We start from the raw sequence: 9,846 nt of genomic DNA, 5'->3' as shown, positions 1-9,846 counted from the left end.
TTTTTTTGGTTTTTTTTTTTTTTTTTTTTAGTAGGACATAACAGCTAAAATAGGTGTTGGTGTTGTTCCTTAACAGGTAGACCAGTAATTACTATTCTTTTGTTTTTTGCATTTAAACATTTGTTTCGTTGTGTATTTTGGCTGTCACAGTCGTACGATAAATCTAGAAATATCACAAGATTCTATAACTTTCTAATTACGTGTACTTGTCCAAATTTGCAAATCCAATGAACATCGAACATGATTCTCTAATATGAGAACATCCTGGAAAAAGGTACGAAACTGGTTCAGTTCATGTCAGTGGGTAATGTTGTAGTAAATGGCAAAACTTAAGAAAAAAAAAAGTTCCATCTAAGCCTAAATATTTTAAGCTTTTTTTTTTTTTGAAGTTACAAAACCATGTGAATTGCTAATAGGATTAAAAAGGTACCACATATAGAAAGAACCATACGTAAACTATATCGTTAGGAATATGAAAGGTTAAACGTGGAGCGATGACGACTATTTTAAACTGGTTCGTGGTCGTGGATATAGAGATTACGCTTATAACATGGTTGACAATTTTGTTAATAAAGAAAATTATCCATTTTATAAGAAAAGTTCCATTTGATTTTTACTTTTGTGCGTGTGTCTTATCTCAAATAATTTTCCGATGGAGAAACTAATAAGAAAATAAAGAAAATAAAGATAAGCAGCCAGCCCTACTTTGGTACTTTCTTTTGAAATCAAAATACAAAGACACTAGAAGATGGCGATAATATGTTTATAGATATAGTATAAAATGCATCATCCTTATCCCTTCTGCTCACTTATAAATTATTTTTATTTATCCCATATAAATAAAATATTCTTAAAGGTGAACGTACTGTTATCAATCCCGTTTAGCATCCATCATTTAATTATACTTGTCTAATATAACCTATTAATTCGATTACTTTCCACTTAATTTTATATATAACAATTATTTTTAAAATCAAATATAAATTATATATATATATATATATTTGTTATTTAGACATTTAAATTAAAAGTTACTATGTTTTACAATAACTAATGTACAAACTTTTAATGAAAATCATAAAACAAAATTAAAAATTATGTTTTATGTGTTTGCCTTAATTTTAAAGACAATACTATAGTTTTATTTTATTTGATATTTTATTTTAACATAAACAGAATTATCTATATAGATATATTTAATACTATATATTTCTATTTTATTATTAATTTAATAAAATAACCCTAAAACTAGTTTCAAAGTAATTCTGTTTAATCTTTGGTTTTCTCGTTAGACGTTAGGCCTATCCCAACCGCTCGACTAACGTCTACTGATTTCTAAAACAGGGGTAAAATATGTAAATAGAAAAAAAGACTTTGTTTCGTAGGTTGGGTAGTTTAGAAACTTTTTAGCTTCTTCTTCTATACGTTTTATTATGTTCCGGTTGGGTCAATTTTAAGATACAATATTTGTGGTTCTAGAAAAAATAGAGAAAGCAAATATAGTACATCCTAAAATATCAAATATTTATTTTCAAATGATGTTATTTTATTTAGAACATAGAAATTAAAAAATAATAACCTAATAACAGTTTTGCTACCATTTTGTTTAATTTACTAATTTAACCTAATAGGTCTTATTATGTTCGGGTTGGGTCAATTTTAAGGTACAATATTTGTGGTTCTAGAAAAAAATAGAGAAAGCAAATAGATTACATCCTAAAATATCAAATACTAATTGTCCAATGATGTTATTTTATTTAGAACATAGAAATTAATAGCAGATTTGCTATCATTTTTGTTTACTGATATGTATGCAATTTTGTTAAATTCGAAACCAAATACAACAAACTAATGAAAAATGTGTTGGCAATGTAATTAAAGTTAACATCATACAACTTTTGATTGCCAACACTGTAAATCACAAAAAAAAAAATAATGAAATAGTAAATTGAAATAAGCGAGATGGAAAATGTGTTGGCAATGTAATTAAAGTTAATATCATACTACTACTTTTGATTGCCAACACTGTAAATCACAAAAAAAAATTAAAATAATGAAATAGTAAATTGAAATAAGCGAGAAGAAAGAAAGGAATTCATTTATGCAATCATTGTAATAATTATTAATAAAACTATTTATGTCATACTATTATTTTTCAATTTATAAAAAATCAACCATATCTTCTTGGAAAGTAACTGTGATTGAGAAAAACGGTAATTAATTATCATGTATGGACTCTACCATGAATTGTAAGAATAAAACATTAGTCTAGAGAGTCTAGACTAGTGAAAATAATAATAAAAAGTCATTAAATTATGCAAATTTTTAAATGTGATAGGAAATAATTAAATTTATTTTAATAGGTATAATTTTTTTACAACTTAACAATAATTAGAACAAAACTCTTTGATTGGTTGTACAAACCGGAGAAAAATTATTTATAAAGGTAATTCTCTTAGTGCAGTGGCCAATGGTAAGTCTTTAATGCACAAGACACCATCACATCCGGGATTGAGTCCCGCTCCCTATGAATGTAGGGATTTGGCTAATGGGTTGGTCAGTTGTGGCCCAATGGTTAACAAAAAAAAAAGTAATTCTCGACACTAATGATCTAGAAGAACGAGCTAAACAACCAACCTTCACATCGGACGTCCGAAGAATCTTGGAGAGAGTGAAAGGAGGCAAGGTGACACTAAGAGCCTGAAACTCATCAAAGAGCGTAGAGAAGGCGGGCCACTCCTTTAGGGCTTGTACCATCGTAACTAGCTCTGCAAAATCCGTCTCAAATCTCCGACAATCAACTCCTCTAGAAAGAATAAACTCCATAGCCGATAAGAATGCAGAGGGGAAGAACTTCGTCTTTGAGATCTTGCACCCAACACTAAAGTCTGATCCTCACAATTACCACACCACCAGCCTAGGCCTAAATTAAGTTACAATGATTTCCAAGAACCATCAACTTGACAGAGATTAATTTTCTCCGGGGTATGTAAGGGTTCCGGAGAACCCGAGATAACCCTTGAGACTAATTGGACCTTCTCCCATAATAATTGTTCACCTAAAGCCTGATTAATAATATCTATTGGCTCTGACTATATCTCTTGAAATAGCTTCTTATTCCTATCCTTCCAAAAGAACCAAACAAACCAGGGTATAGAATGATGAGTGGCTCCTAAACCAATAAAGAATGTCCCATTGTCAAAAATAAAATCCAAATTTGAGTACACCGACTCATATGGGAAACTGTCTGGGGGCAAGACGACCAAATCCAATATTTCACAGGAATGAGGACAGTCAAAAGAATGTGTGATTATTAGTTTTTGCCGCAAAATCACATCTTTTACACAACGTTTCACACTAAACTCCCCGAGAAGCTAAACGCGCTGTCACCGGGAGAGAACCAGACGCTATTTGCCAGAAAACTGTTTATACATTCCAAGCCTGAGCCTTCACGGCAGTACAACTGGGACCGTACTCGATTTCTGCCATCATGGCTTGAGCTAACTTATATACCGACTTAACTGAGTACGCGCCATATTTCGTATAATGCCAAACCAACCGATTTGGCTTAAATGATTTGCTAACGTGCAAACTCCTTATAATTTGGATATCCTCCTGATCCATAAATTTCTGGAAAATAGGTAAATGCCACTCTTTAGTGAGCGGATTAATCAAGTGATTAACCATTAGATTTGGATGTAATTGTCGGCACCTACCATTTGCATGTCGGAGATGTTGGTCAGGAATCCAAGGATCGCGTCAAACCAAAATATTACACCCTGACCCTAACATCCATTGTGCACCTCTTTACACTAAACTTTTAGTTGACAAAATACTTTTCCACTGAAACGAAGGAGAGTATGCTTTCTTTGCCATCAATGGATGCTTGTTTCTAAAATATCGACCCTAAACACCCGAGCACATAAAGAATCCGGAAAATGAATTAAACACTAATACTGCTTAGCCAACAACACATCATTGAATTTCTCCAGCTCACAACACCCCAAACCTCCATCAATTTTACCTCTATACATTTTATCCCACACCACCTAGTGAATTATCTTGACAACATTGAATTAATAAAGCTTAGTATGAAATATACTTGTTAAAAATATGAGGCAGTGGCCTGTGGGAGTTGGACGATTATAAAACAGAGAGGATAAAATTACCTTTTTAAGCACGAAATTTCCCATATTAAAATAACCGTGTTACCAAAACAGAAAAATTAAACACTATTTTACTTTAAATTCCTCATATTATAAGAACCCTATTACCAAAACAGAAAAAGTAAACATTATTTTATTCTTGCATACATTTTAGGGTGAAAAAATATCTTTATAACCATATAAAAAAACTATAGAAGAATATAACATACTATTTAAAAAAAATGAGATAACATAGAGGGTAATTAAAATTACCATTTTAGTGTTGGCTTGGTGGTAGTGATGATAATGGGGTGGTGGCTGGCTAGAGGTAGGGTGGTCGGAGGTGGGTAGGGGTGCTATCCGGAGATATGCGGTGGTGGTGGCCAGATGTAAGGTGGTGGTGGTGGCCGAAGGTAGGGTGGTGGTCGGAGATGAGGTGGTGTTGTGGCTGGAGGTTGGACGAAGGTTGGCCGAAAGTTGGCCAAAGGTCGAATGCCGGCCGGAGGTTTGCTAGAAGTTGGTCGGAGGTGGTGGTAGCTAAAATTCTGAAATGGTCATAAATGGAGGTGGTTAAAAAAAAAAGGAGGGCAAAATTGTTATTAATACATAAATAATTATAGTTTTTTTGGTTATACAATCTAATTCCCTTTCATCTTATAACTCAAACGAGCATATACATTGGCGGACCTACGTTGAGAGGAAGGGGTCAACTGACCCCCCTTAAATGTAGATATTTGATATTTTGGTTAGCATCTCTGTCGTATTGTTGGCTGATTTGGTAGAGAGCTTTGTCTTTGACCCGCAAATCCTGGATCGAGGCTATCGTTTGTGTCATTTTGCAATTTTGTATTACTGTTTTTTTTACCACAGCGAGAGCTCACTTATTTAACATTGTTTTTCATCTATTTTTTCTTTCTCTTTTGATATCCATTAAATTTTATATCTTTAAAAGAAGGAAATAACGTTTTAATCACAAAAATAGTTGCAAAACAATTAAAATTTATTCAAGCAAATTTTATTTATATACATATACTTTATAGAGAAGACTGTAATGGAGAAAAAATTATAACTAATATAATTGACCTCGGTAAAAAAATTCGTGGGTCTGCCACTAACCATCTATACTAGTATTTTTGCAGCAGTTTTTGCTCAAAAATACTTTTTGGAAATTTTTTTACATTTAATGCATTTACTTTAATATTAGTTACCAAAAATTCAAAGTTAATTATAGATAAGATTTAAAAAAAATAAGGAAATCTTTGTACTTCATTCAATGATTCCCTTTCATTTTTTATTTGAAGTTATATTTAAATTATTTTGAATTATTCTATAATATATTTAGTTAATAAAAATTGTGATTTTTTCATGCATGTGAAGTAATACAAATTTTTTAAAACGGACATATAATACATTATTACTCAATAGATGAATAAAAAATACGGGTATAATATCCCACATCGCCTAAAAAAATTGGACAATAGTTCAGAGTCATACTATAAAAGAGACCAAAAAGATTCATAATACAAATGAGTAGAAAGATTGATTTATGAGACATTCAAACTTAAAAGACTTTTATTTGGTATATTCCGGTTCTTTATTTAAAGATTTTTTAAAAGTTAAATATTATAAATATTTAAAACTTTTAAAAAGTTAAATATTATAAATATTTATATTTTATAAAAAGTATAAATATTATAAATATTTATGTTTTTCTGAAAGTTAAACTTTATAAAATGTTAAAAATATTAATAATGTTTAAACTTTATAAAGTTTTAAAACTTCATAAACGTTTAAATATTACAAATATTTCAACTTTAAAAAAAGGTCAGAAGACCTTTAAAATAATAATAATATATTTAAACTTTTAAGAAAATTCAAATATTAGAAATACTCAACCGTTTTAAGAATTCTAAGTAATATAAATATTTAAACTTTATAAGAAGCGTCAATCTTATAAAATGTAAATGGTTACAACCTTAATAAATAACATATCAACTCAATCTAATATTTACAATACAAAACAATAAATATTAAAAATTAAGATTATATAGTACTGCGAGTTAAAATATCTTGGAACGGAGTTATATAGCGGGACGGGTTTTATTGATATTTATATAAATTTAAAATATCATTAAGTTGGTGTTAAACGAGTAAAACATCATTTCATTATTTTGTTAACACTATCAGTTTCCGAGAATAGACATATCTAATTAAATTGATTAATAATTATTATATAAAAAAATAAATGGTATTTCAGTATTATATGGTTTAAAATTATAAATACAACTTAAATTTAAATGTTTTAGTTATAAATAATTTGTCCCGCGGTACACCGTGGATCCTAATCTAGTATATATTAATATTACAAAGCCACTCTACCATAATATAAGAAGGATGTAGATGACATCAACGTCCATAAAATGGATAAAAGAGAATATGGTGTCATGAGTTAAGGGTTTAGCTAACATCTGACATGTGGCAAAGCTTTAAGTAATGAACTTGTCATATTATTTATTATTAGGTTTTGAACTCACGCTACGCGTGAGTTTATTTGATATATTTTGATAAAAATTATATATGATTGATGGCCTTTGATGAAGTATTATCTTACAAATATTTCAATAGTATAAAGGGAAAAATAAATTTCAGATACAAAATTTTTAAAAATATAAAAATCAGTTAGGTTAGAAAATCAAATCTGTCAAAAAAATCATGAATTTTACTCGACGTCTATGTGAGACGGATCAAACTGATGACCTCACATATCCTAAACCATTTCTTTGACCACCAGAAAAACGAAACAGATTTATAATCATGAATTTATCTTCTTTTTATATTTAATTGATCGCTACCACCTATGTTTTCATGTTTTTTATTCAATGTTTTCTTATTCTTTATATTCTTTTTTGTCGTTTTCATTGTCAAATTTTATGGTAATTGTCATCGTTACTTTTACCGTCCGGTTCTTTGTTATACTATTTTTCTTCTTCTTCCTCGTCAACTTCTTCACATTATTCCACTGAAACCCTTTTTTAGACTACCACACAACTTGTGGACCCATCAAACTCTAAGCCCAAAATCATTTTTTTCTCATAAAATTTGTGCAATTCATGAAGACCAGCATAGTCAACACATGCACCCAATTATCGATAATTTCATCCATATTATTCGGTTTTAGATCCACACATATTGAAACTTTTCGTCGATCCTTCTTCTTTAAACACAAATAACATCAAATCAAGGTCTTGTGACGTCAATCCTTCTTTTTTAGACTTAAAAATAAAAAATTTACTGCAAGATTATCAAATCATCTGTAAAGTTATACCCAAAAAAAATGTTTTACAGCTCATAAAATATATAAAGCACAGATAGAGATAAGTAAGATATTTTCAAGATATTAAAAAAATTTGATATATATTATTTAATAATTCTTAAAGTTTAAAATTTTTAATAGAGATTAAATATTTAAAATATTTTAAACTTTAGATGTAGTTTAAATATCTTAAAGTTTAAATATTTGTAACATTTTTTTAGAGTTTAAATAGTTAAAATATTTTAAAATTTTATGGAGGTATTTATAATATTTTCAAACCTTTATGAAAGTTAAGAACTTTCAATATTTATAATATTTAAATTTTTAAATATTATAATATTTTTTGAAACTTTTTAAAGTTTTAATTTGATCAAATAAAAAATTGGATCAAACCGAATAAAACTTTTAAACTTGGACGCCTGATAAATCAATTATTCATGCTCATTCGTTGTTGGAAGCATATTAATCTTATTTATACTGATTTTGCACTATTGTCTAAAAAATTTATAGCCGATGTGGGACTTTGTACATAGTTATGGTATTTCCATTAATTTAGAAATAATTCTGATTGGTTGTTTAGAATAATTTTTAATATAGATTTTTTTTGGAAATTCTGATTGGCTGTTTTAAATTCTATGTAGACACCTTAAGAAGCTTATAGCTCCCCCTTTTATTTAGTATAGATTTTTTTTTTGTCAAGAACTTGTCATACATGTGTATCAAAGTAGTTAGATATATTTTGATATTCTTTCTAAATAAGTTAGGTTTACGATCTTTAAATATGTTTGCTTAATTTTTGTATATGTTTAAAATAATAATTTTTAAAGAGTGTCTTTTTTATTAACCTCGCAAATTCGATACCTAAGCCTAGACTAAATACGTAGGAAAATATTAAAATTCTCTTTACTTCTATAAAACATAAGTTTTTAAATTGAAAAAATACTGGTTAAACAAATTACTAACTAAACTGTTGAACTTATATAATTTCTTATTTTTAAAGGATTCATACCAAATCTCACAAATTCAAAGCAAAAAAGTTGGTAAATCATGATTTAACACACAGTATCTCATGTTACTCATAAGACCATTTATCTGTTTAGTAAGGTTTTGATATTTCTAAAAGTCGTACAACATAAAATCAAAACAAAAAGATAGAAAAGAGACGTAAAGATGTGAAAACAATGTTTTGATCGTTAGTTTCAGTTCACATACTTAATCATTAACTAAGATCTTATCAATGTGGACATTACTTATCAAATTTTACTTTTAACCATTGAACTTTTATTAGTGTTTGCCAAAAAAAAAACCCATTGAAATTTAGTAGATTATTTGTTTCAAACATAGCTCGAATAGATTACCACTTCATTCATTTTGTAACTAATGTATTTAAAAAAAAAACATATAAAAAATTAAAAATTAAGCAATTTTTTAAAACATAAGAAATTAATAATTAAGCTAATAATAACAAGTTGCTTGAACTCTAAAAACTTAGATACATACCAAAAAAAATCATATGTATCAAAATAAATATTCCCAAATATAATAACACTACAAAATTTCAAAAAAATATGTGGCTGCTGGGATTCGAGCCCAGGTCTCCACGGCCACAACGTGGAATTCTTACCACTAAACTACAGCCACTTTTGTTATTCGAATCTGTTAAACCAAATCATAACCATTCGGTTTTGTTAATGGGCCATGGCACGTGACCGGACTAGACCCAATGAATAAAATCCAAGAAAACGCAGCGTTTTGGGTCGAGTTCGTTTCTGGTGCTGTGTTCTGTTTCGTCGCTCGCTCTCTCTCTCTCTATCCAGTGCGTTTCTTCTCTCCACAATCCTTTCGTCTTCTTCTGCCAAAATTTTCACAAAAAAAAAAACCGAACAACGCAAACTACTAAAAAGCTTTCACAAAGATTGAAAACTTTAACTGCTTCTTTTGGATATTTTGATCCTCTTCTCTCTTCACAATACCCTATTATCAATTTCTCGGTATCTGGGTTTTTTTTTTTTTTTTTTTGGTACCCCCCTATCTTCTTCAACCTCCAATTCCTAAACGAAGCTTAGAGGTTTCGACGACTCTCTAACCGCCGCCTTTGAGACTTCAATAGGTTCGTCAAACTTTTCTCTTTTTTTTTTCAATCTCCTTGACTTGTGGGGCAGATTTGTTTGTTCTTAATTTTGTATTGAGGAACTGATGTTAGCATTGTGCATGTGCTGTATTCAATCTTTAATTCTGTTTTGCAATGCTTTTGGATTTGATTTGCGTTTGGATTCTTTTGTTGTTAGAGATTGGGCGATTCTGATTTAGGGTTTTTGTTTTATTTTATTTTGTTAATTGTTGCTTTGCAGAGACAATGTATTATGGTTTTGGAGTTCTTACGAGGAG

At 29.3% G+C, this 9,846-nt stretch overlaps 1 non-coding gene across 1 annotated transcript; it reads right to left on the bottom strand.

Moving 5' to 3' along the window:
- Nucleotides 9,028-9,099, bottom strand: TRNAH-GUG. Its single transcript has one exon. It is a non-coding gene; the product is annotated as a tRNA-His (tRNA).

The sequence above is a fragment of the Camelina sativa genome, chromosome 18, assembly GCF_000633955.1.
Source record: "Camelina sativa cultivar DH55 chromosome 18, Cs, whole genome shotgun sequence".
NCBI lineage: Eukaryota > Viridiplantae > Streptophyta > Magnoliopsida > Brassicales > Brassicaceae > Camelina > Camelina sativa.
This window is presented reverse-complemented; position numbering and strand designations above follow the sequence as displayed.